This window comes from Mauremys reevesii, linkage group 5 (assembly GCF_016161935.1).
Source record: "Mauremys reevesii isolate NIE-2019 linkage group 5, ASM1616193v1, whole genome shotgun sequence".
NCBI classification, from domain to species: Eukaryota; Metazoa; Chordata; order Testudines; family Geoemydidae; genus Mauremys; species Mauremys reevesii.
Window position 1 is genome coordinate 54567617 of NC_052627.1, and position 27099 is coordinate 54594715.

The following is a 27099-nucleotide window of genomic DNA, read 5'->3' on the forward strand; positions in this document are numbered from 1 at the left end:
TTGCAAACTATCTAGATTTCTACACACAAAGATCTTATTTATTTGTGTAACACAAAACCCTTGAAAGTCACTAACTCAAAAAATGCATGTACAGTATTAGAATATTCTCAAATTATCACCTCTCTCTTTGAATCCCTCTGCTGGATCCTGCCTCTATCCCACCACTCTCTCCCCACCTCACACCTCCATCCCACTTTTGGTGAGATTTTCAAAAGTGTTCACCACTGGACTAGCTTGGCTCCCGCTCCCATTGAAAACATTGGGGTTTTAACATTTATTTCAAGGAGAGCAGAGATAGGCCGATGCTGAGTGCTTGTGAAAATTCTACCCTCCCTTTCTCTCCACGATGTCCATCCTGCGCTATTTACTCCCATTTGCCCCCACCAGTCTATTCACCATTAATCTTACCACACAGTTAGCAGAGAAACTCAAAAGTACGCCCAAAATAACCTTCCCGTTCCTCCAATGACACCATCTTAGAATGCCTGTTCATCCGCTTCTCCCACAAATGGCTCCACATTTTCTTCCAGACTTCCCCTACACACTGAATACCTTCCCCACACTAATCCAAAAGGCCACTATACCCTTTTTAATTTCAAAACTCACAAGAAATCAGCCAAATAATTAAATCTAAAATGAGCTTCAGCTGGTACAGTTTTCATTTATTTATTTTTATTTCAAATTACTCTAAACCAACATTGCCCATACAGCTTTCCCAAACACAAGTGAAATTATATTATCGTTACTCTCATCCTCCCTTAACACCTATCTACTGTTTCTTACAATCATTTTCTGTGCATTGTTATAAATTAGATTGTAAACACTTCGGGTTGCTAACCCACCAGGATTGTCCTGCAGTCTCCAGGAATTAAAGATTAATCTTTAATTAAAGATAACGTCATGCAATGAAACCTCTAGGAATACGGCCAACCAAAATTGGCAACCTTATAAACTCTTCAGAGCAGGGATTATGTCTACTTGTATGGTGTCCCACTACTGACCAGGTCCTCCAAGTGGTATTTTTAATAGAACAATAAATAAAATAATTAAGACTGAGAGCAATGTTAAATATAGGGTGACATGGATTAGTCACTATGTACCAGGGCTTGATTGTCTTTTGAGGTCATTTTGTGAATTTTTTTCTGGGCCACAGTTGAATTCAGTTTGGAAATTCACCAATATATTGTTAAGTGCAATGCCACGTCTGTAGAAGGTGGACAAGTCTATAAGAAATGCTTCATATCAGTCCTGATGTCAGCCATGGGCATGCACCCTTCCAAAGAAAGGAATTACAAATGATTCTCTGTGAAAGATCTTTCACTTGGGGGATCTTGGGATCTTGTTTCATGGACCAATTGGCCAACATACTACTGATGGGAAATAAAAGAAAATGGCCCAAGTTCCTACTGTGCCTGAAAGAATTTTTTTTAAAATTCAAATTACCCTAAAACAGTTGATTTCTGGGCAAAGAAAAGCATGAGAACATTCAGCACAATAGGTAGGCTTTTGGGTTTAGTTTGGGGTGGGAGTGCCTTGTTTTTGAAAAGGGAAGAACAACATTATATGGCACTGAAAACGGGCTAGTTTTTAATCCTGCTAATTTTTACACACATGCTTAACTTTAAACACGAGTAGTTTCATTGAGCTCAATGGAGACTGCTTACATACTTCAAGTTAAGCACATGAGTAAATAATTGCAGAAGCAGATCTTGAGTGAAAAATACCTTTGCACCTGTAACACTGCTAGTGATGTAACAGGTTTTTTTCACTTATTGGTGAGTGTGCAGACTGTGCATCAGATGCCATTGCATAAAGATGGCTAACAAGAAATCTGTTCATGTTATATTACACATTTGGCACACTTAACATGTGGTTTTCTTTGTCTCCCTGGATTAGCCTGCATTCAAGACATCTGTGTGAATGGACAAACTAAAATCTGGACATTTTTGGACTGTTGTAGTGCATGCTATTTTTTTTCTTTTAAAAATGTCAGATGCTTCCTGACATGCTTAGGCCATGGAAATGGAACATATTTGCTCATTAGATTAATTAATGGCTCTGCTTGGGTGGCATAATTTAGTCTAAATTTCCTTTACTTTAGTATTCTGTCATACCTAAAAGGGATCTTATTTTTGTTATGTTTTGTGGTGTCTTTAAATTTTTATGACTTCACTCTGTTTAGTCTATGGGTAATCCTTCTTTTGAAACCTAATGTCCTAGAAAATTTACGGGTTTTTCTTAAAACTGGCACTTTTTACATTTTATGGTCATTCTTGTTTCTTTACCTCTCCTTAGAACTCCATGCAGGTCCTTAAGGTGTAGTTCACAGCTTGGGGAATGTATGATTACATCGTCAAAGTAAACTAAACCAGTACGATATATTAAACCTGACAAGACGCTGTTCATTAATCTTTGAAATATAGCCAGGTGTGATGTAGTTAAGAGACTTCCAACAAAGGAAAGCTTAACACAGCTCTTACTGGCTCAGCTAGAGGGTGACTCCCTTACCTCATCTGGGAGAGCTGCTGCCTGGGTGGGGACTGCAAGCCGGGGCGTCATTTCAGAAACATTTGGTCTGCGGGGGGTGGGGGGGAGAATAAACAGGGTAATCCTTTTCTATGCCAATTTTTCTCAAACCTTTTAACATATGCTCTCTTTTCACTTCCAGGTTAGAATACTGAGCCCTGACTTTCCAAGGAAACAGCTTGAAGAGCTGGGGTGAGATTTTTGTGCATGAAAAAAATTCCGAAGAGAATTTTAAACAAGTAGAGAAGACCATCACAGGCACTGAGCACAAAACACAAGAGCTGAAATTCACATGTTCCATATACGTTGCTCAGTATTAGGCTACGGTTTGATCATGACAGGGGTTTTTTTGTTTTTGTTTTTAATGAAAATTGTATGAACATGGTGAAAAATAAAAAATTAATGGAAATCAAACAAGGAAATATTTCCAAGCCCTCATGACATTATTTTGTACTCCAAAATAAAATGTAGTCCCCGTTTTTAGTTAAAGCATCAACAATTTAGTAACTGCTGGACTAGAGAACAGCTTTGTGAACCAAACTGAGATCCTCAAGTTTGAAAAATACTTACCGGTAAAACTCTTAGAATTATTTTTCAAGCTCATTTATTTGCTTTTCTCACGACTGTCTGTACATTCTAGACATGCCCCATCCCTGGGCCATCCTTCCTGAGCTTCTCCACAAGGCCTCATCCCCTTCTATTTCTGCCATAGGACAAAAGGTGAAATGAATGTTCAATTAAAGCAAAATTAAATCCCCATGAAAGTTAATGGAAATTGACCGTTCATATTCCTTAGATGGCTTTGCAAGTCTCAATCACAATGACAACAACTAATGGGTCAAGGACCTTCATTTTATTTATAAGCAAAAAATTATATTTTGCTTACCTTGCTGTGCCCTAGACTTTGCTGTATCCATGCAGTTGCTGTAATCTGTGTCCTACTGCCCACTACTTCTCCCTATCATTTCATCATCCTGTTGGAAATTAGATTGTAAACTCTTTGGTACATAGACCATGCCTCCTCATTCATACTGGTATGCATTTTGTTCACATTTGAGTGCTGTAAAATAATTGTATAAATAATACATTAGCACTGGGCTATAAAATAATTCACTCAAAACTTTAAATTTCTAACTGAATCCACTACACCTGTGTTCCTGACCCTCATATTCACTTTCTGCAAATATTCTAGCAAAGGTGAGTTTACTGGCAGGAATGATTCACAGAGGAAATTTTAAAGAAAATAAGTGAAGAATATTCATGGAAAGTGAATTTTGAATTTGATAACATGAATATTTACATTGGAAACCAGATTCTTCAAATTATGTTTATCCAATTGGAGAATAGCAAGACACCACATGATCTGTGTATCCAGTTAAAACTAAGTTTGAACGCTGACTGTCTAACGAACATTGCAATTAACTGTTTGCTAACTATCTTCAGACAAAGTCACTCATTTAATGTATGTATGTATTTAATTAATAATTTCCAACAATTGCATAAGAGGCTATCTTAGGAGGTTCACATACTATTTGCAAACAGAGGTGAAAATCATCAAATAAATTATTCACTACAAAGTATTCACCCAGCACTAGTCTAGGTTCTGTTGCAACTTCCTAAACTAACACTACATTTTTTCCATGTACAGATTGGACATATTCCTGCCTTGGGACTACATTCAAGATGACTTGGCATGAAGTAAGTAGCTCTTGTTTTTGCTAGAACTGTAATAGTGGTGTACAGTAGTCTTACAATGCTTGCACTATGCAGGGCCACTACAGCCTTTTCCTATACTACTTTCTGTTGTAGAACAGGAATTTGGCAGAGACAGTAATATTTCTAGCTAGCTACATATTTGAGAAGACAGTGATTGTATAACAAATGCGTTCCTCTGAATGAAATGCTATTGACCATAGTTTGGCATATCATGTCTGCAGCCAAAGCATTAGCCAAAGTTAACATTGTTGCTGGGTACAACTGTAAACCAGCTAGCTGGCTAACCAGCATCATCTGTCTTCATGAGATCATTGAAATGGATCCACCTTTATATATATTGGTGTTCTATGTATTACTGTTCACTTATTTTAATGGACCAAAGCAGGGGTAAATATTTTGCCATTAAACTCAACTTTCAGATACGGGTAGACCAAAAACCATTATTCCTGTAAACCAAACTCTGGAGAAGTTTGGATCCAACTCCAGATTTGAATAACCCCTATCACCATAACTGGACAGGCCAAATCCTTGGAGCCAAAAACACAAACCTACATTCCTTTTCAGGGAGACACCAACTATGGAAAATTTCAGAAAGCAGGAAGGTTTTGAAAACAGGGAGTTATTGAGAAACTGTTTTGCATCTTTAATGATGGCCAAGCCCCTGTTGTTTCCATATCCTAATCTGTCAACTGACCACATCTGACCTACCTATTCTGGATTATTTTTGAACTAATATTGCTGTTTATAGACGTTTAATATTAAATCTGATTTCTAGCAGGATGACTCCAGAACCTTGAAATTGATATTTATTGAGTAAGATTTTTTTTCCTTCATCCATACATGTTCCAATTCACTGGAAAGAATAGTATGGCATTTCCATTTACTTTGAATTTCTATTGTCAAATTGTATTGCAATTATTTTATTTAGAAATAAGGTATAATTTGTTATAAGACTTGTTAATATTTTACAAAAATATTCATTTTTATTTATTTAGACAGAGAAATTAAAGTTAGAATATTGCAAAAGTTGTTCCAAATCAACCTCAAAACTTTGGGGTCAAAGGTTCACTAATTTACTGTATATTTTTGTTAAGTATTTAATAGTTTCTATAACTAAGTATTAATGTATTAATTTGCACATTCTGTAGACTCACTATGACACAAAGTGATGCTCAATGTGTCTATGATTAAACTGGAGTTTAAGTGAATGTTAGAGTGAACAACTGTAGCTCAGAGTACAAAAAAAAAATCTGATTATAATAACAAGTAGTAGTCAGAGGTGGACTTCATTCCTCAAATGCTGGTGATTGTCTTGGGAGTGGTCAGAAATTTCCTTTCTCATCTAAAAATTTTAATGACGCCGGAACAAAAAATTTGGAAATCCCAAGGATTCTAGGGCCATTATACAGCTGATCGAGTTCAGAGTGAAACTCACAGAAGTTATCCAAAAGCCCAGCATTCTCAGCCCACAGCTCAAGTACCAATGAGCCAAAGTCTTACCACCTTTAGGGCATGTAAGCAGGGTTGTTTGTTCAGTCAGCAGACCTAATGGCCAGGTCCTACAACTCCAGTCCCTCTTTCAAATTCAGTGTGTTCTGGGCCCCCAGGATGGGATTCAGCTGGGTTAGCTTCCTTGCCAGTAACCCTTGTCCTGCCTGTCTCAGGGAGAGGCATAGGGGAACCTGGGCCCTCCCACTGCCCTGGGTCCTGGTTCAGTGCCCTGAGATTGTGATAGTGGGTTTGGCCCACTCCTGCTCACTTTCCCCAGACTACTTCTTACCACACCCACTGTCTCAGTTTGGGAGATGGGTGTCATTGGGTTATAGTCCTTGGCTTCAAATCCCAGAGTCTTGGGGTTGATTCAAGCAACTCTCTGGCATCCCTGCACACAGTTTTCCCTATGTCTTGGGTAATGTCTAAAGTGGAAGAGGGAAGTCTCACGGCCAGACCTCCTCAATAAGGGCTTATTTTTCTACTGTTGCAGTGGAGTGTTCCTCCAGGAAATGGCTTCTCTCCTGCCCCCTCTCCACCCACCCCCTGGGCTGCTGGAGCTTTCTTTATACTGGTCCTTTCCCCAGGAGCACGCTTGGCAGTGCTGAGGCGTGGCCCAAGTAGGGCTCCAGCCCTTCCCCTGTTTCAACATAGGGTTTATAAACCCCATCATAAGGCACAACGTAAGACTCTTCTGTTTATACAATCCTTTCTGCAATGACAGGATTGGCAAAGCCTTGTTTTGCCGTAAGAAATGAGCAAGCAAGAATAAAGACATTTAGAAAATGGTGAAATCTGTGACAATATGGCAAGCCTGACCCTTTCAGATGAATATTGCTCACAAGTTTTAGAAATGGAACCTAGAGATCATGGCAACAAGCCCAATGAAAATGCATTAGACAGAAAAAAATTGTGATTCAATTGCATATTTTTGTTCTGATTCATTCTGCAAAGTTTCTGCTATTTGCGTTGTTTCAGCCAGGTTGTAATGAAGTGACTCTCCCCCAATTAAAGTGTTAGGCATGTCCTTCTGCAGTATGAGCTTTCATTGTAGCTTTGTGTGCTAGTAAAAACCTCCTGCTGTTGGTGAGTATGTACCTCACCAACAGCTGGTTTCCAAATATTTGTGATGAGCTGAAAAGGCTCGACTCTTCTTTGCATGCTGTTTATTAAACTCATGATCCCTGAGTAATCATATCTGTTACACAAAACAGGTATTCTGACATCCACAGAACTGTATTCATAGCTAGATAGTTTTCTTTAATGCTGGGTAGATGGTGATTAGTCCATCAGGAGAAATGTATTAAGGGATGAAACTCATCCCAAAGAGTAAGTTACAATGTGTGCATTCCACTTCTTGAAGAAAATATGCACATTTATTAAAAAGGAGTGGTATGTAACCCCCCTGGGATCTGTTCATACACTATCTATAATAGTCAAATTGTAAATGCAGGTTCATTATGCGGGTAAATCAATAGCAAGCCAGTGCGGCTTCCTTCAAATGAGATGTCACTTAAAATTCAGTGCAGCCTGCCTACATAAAACCTCTAAGTGTCTAATACTATGTCAAAGGTAAATAATATTCAAATCAGACATACTGTCCATCCTCAGACTGAATTAAATCATTTGTATCTCTCACTCATGCTCTTAACAACCACTCAGTCTACTGAAGAGGACTATGGTTAAGGGCTAGTTTTCATCCCATAAAAATCAATATTATGCCAATTCATAATAATAATTTGTATATATTTAGCTCCTTCTAGCTGAAGAATTTAAAGCATTTTAGAAATATTAATTAATCCTCTTAATACAAATGATGAAATAAATATTATCACTATTATTCAGAGGGGAAACAAAGTGGGAGGGAGGCCAAATTTTGACCAGATTTTCAGAGGTGCTGAGGACTGATGGCTCCCAAAATAGCCCACTTAAATAAGTGACTAAATATGAATTATGTAACTGAATATGTAAATGCACCAAATTATGTAAATATGTAACTAAGGCACCTATGTTTGAAAATATTGACCTAAATAACTTGCTGGGTGTCACACAGCAAGTCAACAATGGAGCTGAGAACAAGAACTCAAGAATCCTACCTCCCATTGTCATGCTCAAACCTCTAGTCCAGACTCAATTACATCTTCTCATGCACCTACATGCTTTCATTCCACCACTTAGACAAACAGACTTTTAGGAGGCCTGCGTGACTTTAGAAAGAATCAGTTAACCAACCAGCAGAAACCTGCCCCACTACCTTTTGCAGGTTTCTCAGAACACAGCTGCATGGGTTTAGATAAAAAAAGTTTGAGTTATTTAATCATTCATGCTTGCACACCTCACTACCTTGTCATGTCAGGTGAACCAAAAGATTTTTCTAAACATGGGTGGAAGTTTGTCATACCTTATGCCCACAAACTATTTGCCTGCTAAGAAAGCCAAAAGCTGTCGTATTTTCAAAACATTCGTTTCTGCTGAAATTGGATCCTTCTCTAAACAGAGTGGGAGGTTAATTAATTTCATTCTATTTGCCTTTACACTTTGATTTTATCTTAAATATTATTTTTTGTTAAGACCACCCATCAACTAATTTATTTAATGTAACTTAATCCTGAGTTATCTGATCAATGTTTAAAGATAGGCACAACTACACAAAAAGGTGCTTGGCATTTTTTCCACTCTCAAATCAATCAACTAACATTTAAGAAACCAATGTGCTATTTTAGTGGTGAGATATGAGGCAGAAGGGCAACACTTATTGCTGAAAAGGTCTACACAATTTAACTTTGCAATCAGTACTCCTCAAGCTTCTAATTCAAGGAAGTAATTAAACTCAATATACCTTTCTTTACAACGGATGTATTTGCTACTAGTCAGAGGAGTGAAAGGTTCCCCACACACACCCATACCACATGGACAATTGTTTCAAATAATTATCAATGCTGTAGATATATGAAACAGAATAATTTTTGATTCTGTGGAAATTAAAGCAAGCATAATATATTATAAAAACCAGGCACGGTGATGTGTCATTTCATCCTGAATTACACACATTTTTTGCTTCAAACACCACTTAAGCAATTTCAATTGTTAGGAAAGGAAAACTTCAGTGGTTAAAGTTCTGTGGTGCCATAGAAGATTGGGAATAACAGGTGTTTCAGTTCAAAGGATTGATTAAGATCGTTGGTGCTGTTTGGATATTATGCTACAACCTAAAACACACCAACACATTCCTAATACAGTGTTTGCCTGAAGAAGTAACCTGCATTACACAGGAGGAAACAGCAGCACTAACCCAAACAGCAAAATACTTGCTTGTTAAAATATTTGATGTGTGATATGTTGACTTTTAAAAAAAACTTTTCCGCAACGTTTATCATCTTGGATGTATTTTCAATATTTAAAAATATGCCACCTAGTGGACCTAATGAATAAACTCTCCGTATATAATCTGCCAGTGTTGCATGTAGCATTACAGATTGTGCCACTTAGTAGGCTTGTGACCAAGTCTACCAAAAAGTGGGCTTCTATCTGACAGACAGCCTTTCAGGGTATTCCCCCTTGTTTCTGGATGCTTCTGCAAACCACCTGTCTTCCTTGCCCCAGGAGTTAGGAGGTCTGCTTAAAAATAGAAAATAATTGAGACTGTTCTAGCAAAACATTGTTATTTATGAAAAACAACCTGTGCGCTGTAGACTGTCTCAAAAACTGTGTAGCACAGAAAACACATGAGTGGGGAAAATGAACTGCAGCTCAGGTATTAGTTTCTCTGCCAATTAAACTATGCGTGGAATCTGCACGAGCTCTTGTTCAGATATGGATATTCTTGAAAATTCTTCCTTAGCCTAGGAAAGAGGTATTCAATAAGACAAGAAAAGACCCATCAAGTCATGAACAACAGGGAAGCCCCTGGAAATAACACCAAAGCTTTAGGAACAGCTGTTTGAATGGGCTTGGAGGATGAAGAGAAGCAATAAGACTGAGGAATAACTCCAAACTCAATAACTTATAACAGAGGAAAAGGAATTTCCAAATACGATTTGGAAAAATACAAAAAAAAGTATTTTTGTTAGAAAATTACATTTCAGAGTATTAAGAGAGAATGAGAGAGAGAAAGGCAGCACATTCCTGTTAAGCAATTGTAACTAATCGCTCCTAAAAACGTAGGTTGCAAACACAAGAAGCGTGACATTTAGCCAGCAAGTATTTTTTTACTTTTTTAAAATTAGCCACAAAATGTTGTGATTCTTTCAAACTTTATGATTTTCAGAATAGAAACCTCATTTTTAAAAATTAGTTGTTTAATTCTTCCTGTCATATAATACAAAGAACACACTGTACTGAAGATCAGTCACGAGGAGTGAATTTCATAATAGTTTGCAAGACATAAAACTAAATAGGAGCCATGTCCAGTGTCTAGCAAAATCAGTGCAGGTTTCATTGATACATTTCTCCTAGATTCAGGCCTGAAGTGCACATTTACCCATTAAGGGACCAATCCTCCAAAGTTGTGAGTGGCCTCTGCTCCCACTGATGAGCAGAAATTGAAGGTGCTCAGAACATGATGGCTTGGGCCCAAATTGACAATTTGACAACATTACACCTGTTTTTCTTATACAAACTGCTGAGCTGAAGTATTTTCAGTCACTTTGTCTACAGGATAAGAAAAGTCTGAGGCAGGCATGTGACATCTTTTTAAGACAGCAGCCCAACAAGACAATTTTAACCCGTCTGTTCCCATCATATTGTTTCATTATAAGCCAAGTAACTGGGACTACTGGATTTTGAACATTTATTTGCTGCAATTTTAGGAGCTGCTTTTTTGAGCTCAGGTTGTTACATTTAAAAAAAAAAGGCAAATAGGGAGTGACATTATGTGCCTGGGAAATTCAAGTCAAATATAAAAGGCTAAAAAGATATAAAGCAAATCTGTACACAGGAATTCTCAAACTAATACTGTGGATCAGTTCACTATCCACCACGCAACATCCCTGTTGCAACTATGAGAAAAACAATGTATTTTGTTAGCTCTTTTTAAATTAAATGTAGCCACCAAGAACAAGGAGGAAGAATCAGTGAGCTCTCCCACAGACCATCCTTCAGTGTTCCACAGATCACTGTTTGGCTAATACATTACAGCTGAAATTGTGCCCTGCCATAAGGCACGTACAGTATGTATATGTACACTCAGACATTTGGACTTGGGAGGGAGGGTTAGCACAGAGGTGCCATCTCCACAGAACCAGCTTTTCAACCCAGGTCTGGATTGGCTGCTGCAAATTTCTGCTGCACACACTGCTTCTGCTTTGAAAAGGAGTGGCTTACACCCCAACGAAAGGGGCTAAATTTGAGAGTAATTGGGAAATTCCAAGAGTTGAGAAAATATCAGCATTGTGCTGGGGGCTGTACAAACACAGAGAAGAGACAATCCCTGTTCTAAAGGGTTTATAATCTAAAAGACACAACTAGATGAAGGTAGGGGATCATTTTACATTTAATTAAAAAAAACCTTACGCAAAATGTGTTTCTGCAAAAGGATATCACACATTGAGGGGATAAAAAATTATCTGCCTCTTTTTACCATTTATCTTTAAAAATTAAACTCGGGGGGAGGGGGGGACATTGTCTTGGAAATCATATATTTGGACTGGGCGCCACATTCTCCACAGCAGATTGGTGGGGCAGACAGCTCTCTCCTTGATAAGATGTAGTTGTAGTCCAAGATACCACAATAAGGGTCACAGGGCACAGTACAGCTTCAGCAACTGTGGAATTCAATAACTGTTCTCATGTAGCATCAGTTCCTTTTTTAGAAACAATCAGGTGACTAGTAAGACAGTTTCATTTATCATTTGAAGTTATTTTTCAGTATTTAAATAGATATAATATATGGGACTGATTTCTTTTCCATCATGTTTATTTTTGGTTCCAAGCATTTATGAGTTTCTTATCTCATAAGAAATGGTATAATGCACAGGTTTTTGAGAGTATGGAGGTAAACTCAGGTGTAACAAGAAGAATTGTCCATTATGAGGAAAATTGCCAAATTACTCATTACATTTTAATGGGTTTCCCCATACACTTATGACCTCAGGTAACTAGGCATCCAGTAGCATAGTCAGTACGTATTGCCAGCTTGTGCTTTGCATGATGCATACATGCATATCGCCTGAGATGCAGAATAGTTCATTATTAAGTAAGATTCCTGGAGTTGAGCAAAACCAGTTGTAACATTTAAACCCATGTGTGCTAGGGTTGCTTTGAATGGTTTATTCTGCATTCTTTTGAAATGGATAGGGAGAGCAATGATTGGCTCCATATGATCGGAAAGAGTGATGATAGCAATGATTTATGAGCAGTCATGCTGACGCAGTATTTATCCAATGATATATTATGTACAGACAACCAAAGATGCTCCTTTAATAGCACCTAAGTGAGGTAGGTTATTCTGAAATGACACCTACATATTCAGGTTGTAAAAGAACTACAATGGCCTTAAGACAATCAGGGACAGTAGAGTCATGAAGGAGGCAAAGGCATTTGAAAACCCATCTGCATTAATCCTAGCACCTTTTCTTTGCAGCTAGTACATCTGGATAGGCTAAATATTGCACGGGTTTGGATGGAGAAATACAGATGCTGCTTTCCAAGTTAGAAGATACCACATTTGTCTCTTGTAGCATGTCACTTCACCACAAGATCATTCTTGGGGTATTTTTGATCTTTCCTAATTGGTTGCAATGTGGATTCTGTTTTCTGTTATGAGTTGCACTTTCAGTTGTTTCCTCTTTTCAGTCAGTTTCCAGATGTTGTTAGTTATACATTTTTTCCCGGCACATTGTATCCTTTCCTGAACTTCTACACGATTCCCTTCTGTGTACCCTTCCACCCCCCACATTCATCTTATGATTTAAGTCAAGCTCTTGAAACCTGTTGTAAATTAACATTAATTGCCAGTTCTTTTTTCCAGCTGTGTGTATTTCTTTAGAACACATACTTTGGGGGGGGTGGGGAATTTCACCTTCTGTGAGCACATTTTGGAGTCCACCAAATTGTATCAATTTCCAAGAATAACTCAGAACTCACCTTAACATCTTGTAGAGATCCATGCAGGGCCAGATTTATAAGTGCTTATGCAGCATTCCAGTGGGATCGAATGATCCACTGGGACCTTAAAGGGAAACTGCAATTTATTCTTAAAATGTTAGAATCACTTCATATAGTTGCAAACATGTGTAGAACACCAATAATTTCTTATTGAAAAATAATGTTAAAAGATCGAAGTAACAGGAAGCCACCATCTTCCCAGTCAGCTGATTGTTTGTGAGAAAGGAAGTGCAAGCTGGGAATGGGTGATGGGATGGATCACTTAATCATTACCTGTTCTGTTCATTCCCCCTAGGGCACCTGGCACTGGCCACTGTCAGAAGGCAGGATACTGGGCTAGATGGACCTTTGGTCTGACTCAGTAGGGCTGTTCTTATGTTTTTAAGAAGTGAAATACTTGTGGCAAGTACATATAGGATTTCACAGTTGTTATTTTTGTTGATATGAAAATAATTTATAATGCTAAATTTAGATATATTGCACATTTATTCAAGGAAGGTAATAGCAAAATTTGTATTTTTCCAACAGCGTACCTAAATAGATGTATGCATGCAGAGAAAAATTTGACAACTATGCATTCTGGCCTTTTGTGCCACATTTTGGAGGCCTTTACAATGTATTCAGTTTTTAGGGAGTTGACAAGCATATCTATACACCTCTGTTGCATAGCTTTCTCATCTTTTCCTGAGGTAAGACACTTCTGCCTAGTTTGTTGTTGAATATAACCGCTTTCCCCCAAACAAGTAAAAACAAACAAGCATGCTAGTTTCCATGTTTTTTATTTCATTCTAACAATAGAGCTCACAAATATTTCCTCAGGGAGGGTGTATTTAAAAAAAACAACAAAAAAAAACAAACAAATGCAATTATCAGAGTGACCATTTACCTCACTGAACTGATTTACTGAGATGGCCTCCCACCCACCTTTATTCCTTTACTTATTGTGTCATGTTGAATTTACATTGGAAGCAATTTGGGACAAAGTTCTGGGGCCAGGATCCTTAGCCAGTATAATTTGGTGGAGCTCCACTGAAGTCATTGAAGCTAGACTGAAGCTAGCAGAAGAGCTGTACTCTTTTCTGTGAAGTGCCTCGCACACTTTTGAGTGCTTAAAATAATAAATGATTTGATGAATAAGTTAGTGTCAAACAAATCAGAAGAGTTCTTCTTTTTATAACATTGAATGAAAACTCTGAAGAACTGTAACTTAATAAGCCAGGTCACAGCCCCAACAAGACATATACTGAGGTAGTCAATAGGTGGATAACAGGCCAAATCCAAACACTACCCCCCCCGACACTTTTGAATGGACCCCAAAATCTTTTTATTTACTTATCTTTTTTTAAATGCTATTTTCTCTGGCGTCTGGACCTTGACTATACCTTGGCCAACAAATTTGGACCTTGACAAAAAAAAAAATCGATTGTCCCAGACTACACTTTTGCTACATCAGAGAACTTTGGTTTCAATTCAGTGTTTAGAATTGCTTTGGCTCAATTACCACCAAAAGGGGAACAAACTAAAACATTAGAATTGATTTAAATCAAACTTGTTTTTATTGTTGATTAGAGTAAGTGATTTAAATCACCTTTAGCATTTGAATAAAGAAATAAGGAATGTTCTTGATAACATACCAATGTTTTCTATAACCAGCTGCACATCAACAGTAATTTTGCTGGCCAAGCCTGGTGTTTAGACAGTTATGGATCCCAGTGGAGGGATCGAAAGACCAGAGTTCAAATTCAGTTTACTGTGGCACTTATCCCAGCCCTGAATCGTAGCCATGTGACCGGCAGTGCTTACTGTCACCTTAGCAGGGAAACATGGTAGCTCAGGCATTCAAAGAATACTGTATATAGCTCATATAGAAGCCGAGAGTTTTGTATGAAAATGGCAAATAATTAACTGGAGTCATGTAAGGAGAGGTATCATGTTACTAGCATGGGCTTTATGAACAATTGAGGTGATGAATGTTAACATGGGAGTGACTATAATATAAAGGGGCACATCCAGTGCTCTGACCACCCCTCGTGTGAACCACATATGCCCAGATGCATTAACAGATAGCATCCTGTTCTGCCAAGGAGAAAGAATTGGGAGAGAAGCAAGAGGTGATGCCCAGACAAGCACCACACAGAGCTACAAAATAATCACAATTCATCCAATGACATTAGTATTTCATAAAATCATAGGATTGGAAGGGACCTTGAGAGGTCATCTAGTCCAGATCCCTGCCTCATGGCAGGACTAAGTATTATCCAGACCATCCCTGACAGGTGTTTGTCTAACCTGCTCTTAAAAATCTCCAATGATGGAGATTCCACAACCTCCCTAGGCAACTTATTCCAGTGCTTAACCACCTTAACAGGAAGTTTTTCCTAATGTCCAACCTAAACTTCCCTTACTGCAATTTAAGCCCATTGCTTCTTGTCCTATCATCAGAGGTTAAGAACAACAATTTTTCTCCCTCCTCCGTGTAACAACTTTTTACATAATTGAAAACAGTTATGTCCTTTCTCAGTCTTCTCTTTTCCAGACTAAACAAGCCCGATCTTCCTTCACAGGTCATGTTTTCTAGACTTTTAATCATTTTTGTCACTCTTCTCTGGACTTTCTCCAGTTTGTCCACATCCTTCCTGAAATGTGGCACCCAGAACTGGACACAATACTCCAGTTGAGGCCTAATCAGCGCAGAGTAGAGTGGAAGAATTACTTCTTGTTTCTTGCTTACAACACTCCTGCTAATGCATCCCAGAATGATGTTTGCTTTTTTTGCAACAGTGTTACACTGTTGACTCATACTTAACTTGTGGTCCACTATGACCCCCAGACCTCCTTCTGCAGTACTCCTTCCTAGGCAGTCAATTCCATGTTGTATGTGTGCAACTGATTGTTCCTTCCTATGTGGAGTACTTTGCATTTGTCCTTATTGAATTTCATCCTATTTACTTCAGACAATTTCTCCAATTTGTCCAGATCATTTTGAATTTTAATCCTATCCTCCACTGCACTTGCAACCCCTCCCAGCTTGGTATCATCTGCAAACTTTTTAAGTGTACTCTCTATGCCATTATCTAAATCAGAGGTTCTCAAACTGGGGGTCAGGACCCCACAAGGGGTTGCGAGCTGTCAGCCTCCATCCCAAACCCCACTTTGCATATCATTTATAATAGTGTTAAATATTTTTAAAGTATTTTTAATTTATAAGGGGGAGGTCACACTCAGAGGCTTGCTATGTGAAAGGGGTCACCGGTACAAAAGTTTGAGAACCACTGATCTAAATCATTGATGAATATATTGAACAGAACCAGACCTAGAACTGATCCCTGTGGCACTCCACTCGTTACATCTTTCCAGCATGACTCTGAACCACTGCTAACTACTCTCTGGGAATGGTTTTCCAACCAATTTTGCACCAAAGGTTGCATTTCCCTAGTTTTGTTTATGAGAAGGTCATGTGAGACAGTATTAAAAGCTTTACTAAAGTCAAGATATACCATGTTTACTGCTTCCCCCATAGACAAGACTGTGTGATATCACCTCAGCATGACAGTATGTAATCACAACAACATATTAGTGCATCCAAATTGAGCACCTTAGCTTTAGGCCTTCTTCAGAAGGTGTCAGGAAGTGGAGACACTACAGAGGCATGTCTCTGGGGAAAAGAAACACCTCTCCCTGCTCCTGAGTGATTTCCACTTTCCAGTCCTCGGAGCAGTACTGATGGACTCTAGGAGAGGCTGTAAACTCAGAGTAGTCAAGAGAAACAATTGTGGGGAGGGGTCTTCGTGCACAGCATAAGAACATACCATAGTTCATGTTCTCTAAGTGTAACAGTAGCCACCAGAGTCAGTGGATGTTAATCACTGGCATATGACAGGGATATTAACCTTCATAACCCTAATGCAAGTCAGGTGATTGGGGCCAGGAAATAAAGTTCAGTGTCTTATCAACACTATTATGTCTGTCATATTTATATAGGGAGGTTTATTATCTGAATCAGTCAGGGCTTGCTAGTAAAAGACAACCGAACTTGATTTTGTACAGCTTACATCATAGTCAAGTTATAGCCCAAAGCACTTTAAAATAAAAAAAGAGAAGTGCAGTTATTGTGTATGTAAATATGTCAGCCAATTTCCACAGCTCACTCACAGCCTTGGAGATCTGAATCAGTTTCATAGAAGGAATATTAGTCAGTATACCAGAAGATTCCCTTCCTTTTTGAAAAGGCGACGGGAATCTTGAACTTTTTATTTTTAATCTTTAACTTCCCCCCGGACAGCAGTAAAAGGGATCTTGATTTATGTCTCATCAGAGATATGTCCCCATCCCAACAACAGTACTATGCTGTAAAGTCAGCAGTCACTACAACCAGGAGCCCTGAGGGCACTTGAACCGTCTTGAACTTAGAAACAAGGATACTAAATTGGGGGACTGACTTTCTCAGGGGATTGGTAATGGTCTAGAGAACTTTTCATCTTTTAGTTACTAGTTCAGATCCATCCCAGGTCAATAATGACCAAAGATTGCTACCACCTGAAGGCTGGTTGGTGACCTCAATAGAATGGTGGTCTCAGTCCAGTTCCTAACCCAGTTGTCCACCTTAGAAAAGCCACTGGCACAGCTGCCACCTTTCTTGGAAATGTCAGCAAAGGGGCCAAAGACTGTCTAGGCATGGAAACCCCAAACTGTAGTCTCTCCAGTTCAAAGTCAGAGCCCATTGATTAGTCAGTCAGGATGCTGCCCATGCTGCTTCAGGCATGTGTTTGAACAAAGATCTTCAGATTAAGAAGTTTTTAGTCTGGCACCTAAACACTAAACCCACAGACAGAATTAAAGGAAAGCTAACCCATGCTGGAACCTAGAGTGTCAGAATTTTTTTTTAAATTTTAACATACACAAACTCAATATATTTTCTCTCCTTGAAAATCTTATCTCAAAATCTGAGACATTGATATTGATTGAGAACAATATTATCATATGGTCACTGTCTGTGCACTGTTCTTGCTTATTTTAGAACTGATCAAAATTTTCCATCCCAAGGGAAATACCAATTTTTTTGTGTGTCAAAAATGTAAACTTCTCTGAATGAAAAGTTCCAAATGTTGATTCAGAAATGTTGAAAGGTTTTGTTTTGACATTTTTGATCAGAATGAAACATTTCAACATTCCCAAATCAAAAAGTTTTGTTTTGTGTAGATTCAACATTAAACTGAGTCTGTCTGAGCTGCCTAATGGAAAATTCAGCTTGGATTTCTTGTGCCACCATTCTCCCGTTGGGGCTGGGCTCCCTGGCCAGACTGCATTTCCCATGATGCACCATGGTGGCCCTGCCAGAGGGGAGACTGTGGTGCTGCATGGCAGATGTAGTCAGGCAAGGGAGCCCAGCTCACTGCGGAGAATGGAAGCATTAGGCACGGTGTAACCTCAAGTAGACACAGATTAATGTCAAGCCAACCTGAAACAAAGTACTTCAATTTGGTTTGACATGTCAAACTTTTAAGTGAGGTCTTAGCCGAAATGTTTTGTTTACATCTTCCTGATGGAAAATTGAAAAATGTTGGTAAAATCTGTGGAAAATGTTGATTTTGGAGAAACCATGTTTTCTGTGAAAAAAAAAATTAAGGAAAATTCCCAACCAGCTTTATACCTACATAGTTTTTCTCATACTTTATAAAGTACATACATAGCAAACAATCCATTATACCACCACACCTACACTGAATATTCCTTAACATTAGGAAAATATCTATTTGGAATCACATCTTGGTGCTTCAACAGCAATGACCAAACTGTTTGTACTTACAGTAATTCAGACTAAGCAAGGTGTCTACAAAGGAAGGATAAACAAGTATGTTATAAGGTTAATAAATCTTAGAGGAAAAGATAGTATATTCATTCACTTTCCTGGTTGCCCCTCAGTGTAGAGAGATAGCTATTTATGTGATAAAATCCATAAGACACCAGATTTGTAGGAGCTCAGAGGGTAAGAAATTGGTAACAATTGAAGGTGAGGGGCTTACAGCCATCAGTAAATCTCCTTACTTATTTCAATATGTGCTTGTGTGATGTTCTGAACCTCGTGGGAACACCCTACACCCCCATCTTCATCCTGGGTAAGAGGGGTGAAAACATTATCTAATGCAAAGTTTGTCATGTCAGGTGTCTTTGGAAGACTCATGATGCACTGAGCATTGTTGTTACAGTGATGTTATAGTAATTGTTGTTACAGTAATGTTATAGGTTATAATGTCATGTTTATAGTTATGAGGCTGAAAATGTGTCTTCATGGCTTAAAATAAACCCAGGCAAAAACTCTCCAAGAGCAGAGAGGCAGTTCACACCTCATCAGGGCATGTATGGGACAAACCCAGCCCAGCCTCACAGGAACAAAGGTCACTGGCCTAGGCAGCAACAAAAGGATCTGTTGGACTCTTGAGTGAGTCACGCCTCCTTCCTTTGGTCAGTTTGGGACTGTAGTGAAGTAATGCTTACAGGGGAGGAATAGCTCGGTGGTTTGAGCATTGGCCTGCTAAACCCAGGCTTGTGTGTTCAATCCTTGAGGGGGCCATTTAGGGATCTACGAAAAAACATGATAAAAGGGAGAGACATTTGCCATGCTCTTCCACCTCCTTCTACAAACATTACCACCAGGCAACTGAAGTACTGATCAAAGGGGAGAGCCTGGCTGAAGAGCAGACAGCCTGTGGTGAGAAGCATCTAAGTTTGTAAGGACGCTGAAAGTGTTAAGATAAGCTTAGAATAGATTTTGCTTTTATTTCATTTGACCAAATCTGACTAGTGTACTTTGACTTAAACTCACTTAAAATCTATCTTTATAGTTAATAAATGTTTGTTTATTCTACCTGAAGTAGTATGTTTGGTTTGAAGTGTGTCAGAGACTCCCCTTGGGAGAATAAGCCTGTTCTTTGTTAAATTGATGAACTCATATAAGCTTTTAGTGTCCAGCGGGCATAACTGGACACTGCAAGATGGTGGTTCTTAGGGTTGTTTCTGGGACCTGAGGTATTGGCTAGTGTCATTCGGTTGCACAATCCAAAGAGCAGCTTACATGCCAGAGGCTGTGCGTGAACAGTCCAGGAGTGGGGGTTCTCACAGCGGAGCAGGGTAAGGCTGGCTCCCAGAGTCAAGGACTGGAGTGACCTAGCAAATCACTGGTCCAGATAACACCAGAGGGGAACGTCACAGCTTGAAATGCTTTGTCCTACTTTGTTAGCTATTCTGCAGAAAACTCTTGCTAATACAAAATGGTTTTGCAGTGAATTTTGGCCAGAACACTTTAGAGTTCTACTCTATCACTGACCATTTACAAAATAAAATAAATTTTAAAAAGTAAGGTTGGCCAAATGCAAACCACAAATGAGAAAACCACCAAGAAAGACCATCCTCACTGCCAAAGCTTAACGTGACCTAATGGGATGACAAGAGGTTAGAGTTTGGTTTTATAATGCTTCGTGTAATATTTGGCAATCTAAAGGGGCTGGGTCAATCTTCCTGATCCTTAAACAAACATTGTTTTTTTTTCTTTTTTTCATCATCATAATACTCTGCATTCTATTCTCCTGTGACCTAAGCCTCTTTCCCGCCGAGTGGGTTAGGTTTAGAATGTCTCTGTTCACTTACTAGTGTCATTTGCATCAGCTGGTTCCAGATGTGCTTCACCTCCACCCACACTAGGCTTTGCAGGTCCAACAAAGTGCAGGGGGAAATGGGCGGGTGGGGAGAAAGAGCCGTGCACTGGCAGCACATCAATTTGCTGGCAGCTTCTCACTGCGTTTATTATTCATAGCACTGGAGGGAGGGCTGGGGGCAGGGTGACTCACACCACATCTTGTCTAAGCTGAAAACCAATACCAATCCACACCCCCGCAACTGAGAATCAGATCTGGGGTGGGCCAGAGTGGTCAATTTTGCTCCAAGTGGATATCAGGGCTCAAGAGACCTGCTGCTCCAGGCTCCGAAGGCCACTTAACACCCATTAAAAACAAAACAGGGAATGTCAAACTTAGCCCCCCTCAGTGCTTCAAAGAACCAGTATTTATTGCACTATTCTCTATGAAAGATGTTAGCATTAATATTTTTAACTAAAATGAGAGGTGTTGTGAAGTGAGACCTTTTAGGTTCTCTCTCTCTCTTTTTTTTTTTTTTTACAGTATTTTAATATGAAAATATTTTAAAAAAGCTAACAGTGCTGAGTTAGTATTTTTTTCTAATGTTAAATAAAACATGAATAAATCATCATAAAACAATTATGTATCTAGGAAAAGAGAAAAGATCATTACACTCCACTTAGCTTAAATGCAACCTAAGTTTAGAATAGAACAAGAATGAATAAGAGTTATTTTTCTAATTATTTTACAGAAGAATATTGCTATTACTCGGATAGCTGTGAAGTGAAAACATAGTTCAAGTGTATATAATTAACAGTGTAAACATTTAATTTGCTTAATGAAATAAGAACTGAAAGGCCATATTGACCGAATTTTAGAAGAAAAAATCCATCCCTCATCATCACAGAACCCTTTTTACCATCAAGGTGTGCACATAATTTTGAGTAACCATTATTTGTATTTGTTTTTACTGATACCCTTTGTCCTTTCAGCCTTGCTTCCCGTTACTGTTCATTAAATTCCCTTGCATTTCTTGTCTTTAGTTAGGCCCCATCCTGCAAGCTACTCCACCTTTGCAGACCCACAAACCCATGTGGAGGTCCCACTGAAATCAACAGACTTTCAAAACATGCAAGGGACCACCCACATTGGGGCCTTACATTTTAAGCTCTTTGGGGCAGAGACCCCGTTGCCTGATGCGTTTGGACAGAACCTAGCTCAACGAGGCCCCAATCCTAGCCAGAACCTTTAGGCACCACTATATTACAAGCAGGGTTAAATTCAGCTGTAGGAAGAGAGCCCACAGAAGACTGACACACATTACAGTGCAGTATGGCATACTTTCACCTAACAACAAATTGAACATGAAGCCCCACCACATCTGTGTTGGAGTTAGTGTAAAAGCAGCAAAGAATCCTGTGGCACCTTATAGACTAACTGACGTTTTGCAGCATGAGCTTTTGTGGGTGAATACCCACTTCTTCAGATGCAAGTTAGTGGAGTTAGTGTAGCATCTCTTGTATGAACTGCTGAATGCTCCAGTACTCAAGTGAGCATAGGACACTCCAGAAGTGAAGTCTGACTGTTTCAGTAGCAACAAGTGATGTACGAGTGTTGCAAGAAACAGAGGTTCACTGAACATGCTGAGAGGCTAGTATTACATGCTGTAATGATGCTAGATGGAATCTTGTGGGTGAGTGAAAGTTGTAAAAGGGTTGTAAAAGGAAGTGAAGAGGTTGTACATTTCAGCAACTGTGGTTGGCAGAGTAAAGGTATACATGTTAACCAGGCTTATTGGGGCATTACTGAAAGAGGCCAGAGTTAAGGTTGCATGGGCAACCTTAGCTGTGCCTTTCCTGGTTTTCAGAAGTTCGAGTTTTGTGCAACTCAACATTTTGCAAGGGGAAGACATGCCACCAAACAACCTAAACTCTGCATTAATGTAGTTTTTTTGCCATTGAATTTCATAATTTTTTGAACAGGAAAAGATTGAGACCATTTTGACCATCAATAATCAGATCTCTGTGCAAAAAAAAAAAAAACCCACCTAGAAACTTTTGGAAAATGGCTTTTTTTTTCAGGGCTTATATCTTTGCTTAAATGATCCCAAAGGGGGGTCGTTAACCCTAATCTGCACATCACATTTCAATGGAATCCAACTAAGCACACCAATTTTAGGACTTAGAAAAGTCAACCTTTAAACAGAAGTCACAACAGAACCTTAACTATAGTGGTGCTGCCATGCCACTATAACAACAGAGACTGCCCCTGCCCCATAGAGCAGGAATTGTGCATGGGCTAGGGTGTCTTGGCAAAGCTGTGGAGTGAACTGGCAAAGCTGGGGGAAGGAAGGCCTGAGCCCCCAACCTCTCTCCCTTCCCCCCCATCTCTCTCTCTCCTCATAAGTTATAACCCTCCTCCCTGCACTACAGTCCTCTTCCCCTATTCTCCCACTTCTCTGCTCCTAATATTCCTTCCAGGGAACATTCTCATGTCTATTTTTTCCTCAAAGACATTCCTCTCCCTCCAAAATAACTGTCACCCATGCATGACTCAAATTGTAGCAACCTCCAACCACTCAGTCCAGTCCAGTCTTCCTTTTGTCTTAGGTGGGAGCTTAGGTAATTAACTTATCCTTAGTTATGTTAATTGAAGAGTGAGTTCACATTCATCAATCTCGACAAAGTCTGTGATTCATCCAGTCATTGGCATCTCTCAGTTTAACAGTACAAGGCAGAAGGAGGAAACCACTTTTGGGGGTAGTTGTATCTGATGAACCCTTCGGTAAAATGACCCTATCTCCTAGTGCAAATAACCCCAAATTTGGGCCACCAACCCTACTCTGCACCTTTCTGGGGCACAACAAATTTCAATGTAATCTAACTAAACATCAATTTTAGAGGACTTAGAAAGGTCAGCCATTAAATAGAAGTGATGACGCAACCTTAACTACAGTGTTGCTGCTGTGCCACTCTAATATACCATATTTTAGCCTGGATCCAGAATGCTGTACAAACATAAACTATATAGCTATCCACCCATTGCAGAAAGCTATGAGTTGAAACTAAGCATGGGGACAAAAACCTCATAACAGATTAGTATAGGTATTGAAGAGTATCATACGCAAAGAAAAGCAAAAAAGGAATTTAAGTATTAAAATTGAATTGAATTTGACCAGGACACAAGTCACATTAACACCCCTACACTTTCAGAACATTCAGTGGAGTACTGAAGTAATCTGGGCTGTGGTTTTGCACTGCATTCAGAAGACAGCCTCTCGGACAGCCCAGTGTTTTTAAACCCATGTTAGGTCATTGGCACATCATTACTGGACCAGGAGGAAGAGCAGCTCCTCAAAGACTTTAAGATCAGAAGGGACCATTAGGATCATCTAGTCTGACCTCCTGCACAACGCAGGCCACAGAATCTTACCCGTCCACTTCTGTAACAAACCCCTAACCTATGTTTGAGTTATTGAAGTCCTCAAATCGTGGTTTAAAGACCTCAAGGTGCAAAGAATCCTCCAGCAAGCGACCCGTGCCCCACACTGCAAAGGAAGGAAAAAACCTCCAGGGCCTCTGCCAATCTGCCCTGGAGGAAAATTCCTTCCCGACTCCAAATATGGCAATCAGCTAAACCCTGAGCATGTGGGCAAGACTCACCAGCCAGCACCCAGGAAAGAATTCTCTGTAGTAATTCAGATCCCACCTATTGAATTACCCCATACTAACTCCTTAGCACTTATGAAATCCTAGGACTCTCCCATGAAATTTCTGACCTGGCATTACACTGGTGAGCCAGTGACATCTGACATGAGCACAACATAGTATAGCTGTTACAAAAGGGTATTCAATTGTTTATAGATATAGATATATATCTATATGTATATATGTATATACACACACACACACACACACACAAAGAGAGAGAGAGAGAGAGATACACAGATCAGAGGATGCAACACAGTCCAACTGATAGAAGGCAATGGACTTGGATTCTGATCCCTGCTCTGTCACTGACTCATGGTGTGAAATTAGACAATTACTCTCCAGGCCTCAGTTATTTCTCCATCCATAAGATACTTAACCCTCATTTGTAATTTTCTTTTTTGAGATTTGTGAATGAAGCACACTATATAAGTATATATTATTGCTGATATGACTAAAGAAGATGGGGAAAAAAGTGTAAGCTTGAAACTGATAGAAGCAACTTTGAGGGAGCAATAACAAAATTTCCACATAGTGAGCTATTCCTGAGACCCAGGTTGATGCTGCGAACCCTACCATTATAAGCAATATGTTCCAATAGCTAATGCAACTTGTCCTCAATTGAAAGCTGTCTTTGACAACTGGCTACAATGTGAGTGTAATGTACCTGTGGTAAGGTTTCCTTAATGCTCTGTGAGCCTAGTTTTTAAACATAGTTGTAACAGGGCAACTAAATCACAAACGTAGTACGTAAGTATGGAAAACATCCTTTTACGTACTGAAAAGCCAGTCTGAGACTCCAAATTGGGGCAAGCAGCTCCATTTATCTCTTTCTTCATTTTTTTTGGATATTCCACTAGGACTGAAATACATAGGATTAATGGGTTTTTATTTCTGTCTCCCCTTTTCCTGCCTTCCCTTTTGTAATTTTAGAGAAGACAGGCTGGGTGAAGGAATGTATTCTGTTCCAGAGCTGTCATCTCTTCCCTATTGCTGTTTTCTCTATACTCTCTCTCTCTGTCTCTCTTCTCCTTCTCCAACCTTAAGAGAAATAACTTATAATCTAAATCATCTATTTTCAAAGGGAAATTTCTCTCCTTCACTAGTGGTGCAGATTCACTTAGGAATATAACATTTAACTGAAACAATAAATTACCTGTTTGCCTGCTTCTTTGCATTAAGAACTGTGTTTGTTTGAAAAGAGTTTCAAAATGGTGGATGAGATTTTATAGGGTAAGCCCCACCCCTGGCATGGTTTTGCCAATTGGGAGCTGACCACAGGCTGTAAGGACTGAGGTCTATGTTTAACAGGCAGCTTGGAGTAACTGAAGAGGAAAGACAGTCCTTTTTTGAAAGTTGAAATCACTTTTCTTTTTGCATATAGTTCTTCTCTTACGGATGTTGTTGCTGGGTTTTATTTGAAAATACTGAGATAAAAACTGCTCTGTACATGATTGTATAAAGTATTTCATTCACATTTATTGTATTTCACTAGAATAGGCTGAAATTTTCCACACAAAAATATTTCTTACTTGAAAAATTGACTTTTTTCTAAAATGAAACTTTCTATGAAAATGTCCCAACATTTCCAAAATTTTCTTTGATTCTGTGAAATTTTCTTCAACTCTTTAATTGACATTTTATTAACACTTTTATCAAAATCATTTTTAAATTATTGCCACTTTGAGTAAAGGACCTATATTAATAATGATTTTTTAAAAATATGTAGAAAAAATGTTAGTATAATATTTATTAAGTTTTCAGTAAAGTAATTTGCTCATGATGTTTTGAAAAAATGGAAAATAGGTCCACATCAAACCCTGTGAAATAGAAACTATTTTGAAATTTTTCACAAAGTATCTTTTCATTTCCAACCAATTCTGCTAATCACTCACTTAAAACCCTACATCACTATGTGTTGTACCATTAAAAGTAGCTGCAGGAAGCTTCATTGACTGTTCTCTACTCCCTGTTCTTCTGCAGAGTACATGGTGGGTTTTTTCATTCATTTGTTTTTGTTTTGTGCAGAGCTGGGAGGGGGGAGAGGCGGGTAATTGAATTTTTCTTTAATAGACCCATTTTCATTTCCTTCAGGATTTACCCCCTTCCAGTTCATGTAAATTTGGGAGTTTGAAAGGAGACTAGATGGTGAGGAAGAATTCTTGTTGCCAAAATGAAACCATGACAATTCTGAGTATAAAAATCAATCAGAGCCAAGGGATTATAGCAGCCAAACAGTGTACAGGGATTTGGCTAGCCCCAATATAATTACTTGTAAATAACCATACAGTCTATCTGGGACCTTGTCTACACTTGTGGCAGGGTGTAGAGTACATGTAGCTACATGCTGCAGGGAAAGGCATTCACACTCATTACAGTATGTAGCTACACACACAACAGTGAAAGGTTCTGGCATGGGAGAAGCAAAAGGGAAAGGTTCTGGCAACGGGGTGCTGGTGGAGCCTTTCCCTGCTGCCTGCCCAATGCCAGAGCTATTTCCTGCTGCTCGAGACTTTCACTGCAGCAGGGAAAGCCTCTGGCAGTAGGGAGAGAGCAGGACACTACACGGCTAAAAATAGTGGAATAGACATGGGAGGCACTGCTTGAACATGTAGAGTATATACCCTAGAATTCAGGCATGCAGGACACTCTGCTCTACTCACCTAAGCTGTGCCCAGGGCCGGCTCCAGCTTTTTTGCCGCCCCAAGCGGCAAAGCGGGGGGGAAGCCGTGATCGGCGGCTGCTCTCCTGCGCTGCTTCATTCTTCGGCGGCAATTTGGTGGCCGGTCCTTCCCTCTGAGAGGGACTCAGGGACCTGCCGCCGATTTGCTGCCGAAGACCCGGACATGCCTCCCCGCTTCCATGGGCTGCTCCAAGCACCAGCTTGGGCCTCACTCTCTACTCTGCTATTCAGACCAATGCTA

The 27099-nt window shown here is 39.3% G+C and overlaps 1 long non-coding RNA gene across 1 annotated transcript in view; it reads right to left on the reverse strand.

Moving 5' to 3' along the window:
- The window catches only part of LOC120405668, a 66155-nt gene extending 40793 nt beyond the window's left edge, over window positions 1–25362 (reverse strand). Inside the window, exons 1-2 of the long non-coding RNA XR_005598758.1 lie at window positions 25332–25362; window positions 3413–3586 (exon numbers count right to left, since the gene is read on the reverse strand). This is a non-coding gene — a long non-coding RNA (uncharacterized LOC120405668). The remainder of the gene's footprint in view (window positions 1–3412; window positions 3587–25331) is intronic.
- Between the last annotated feature and the right edge of the window lie 1737 nt (window positions 25363–27099).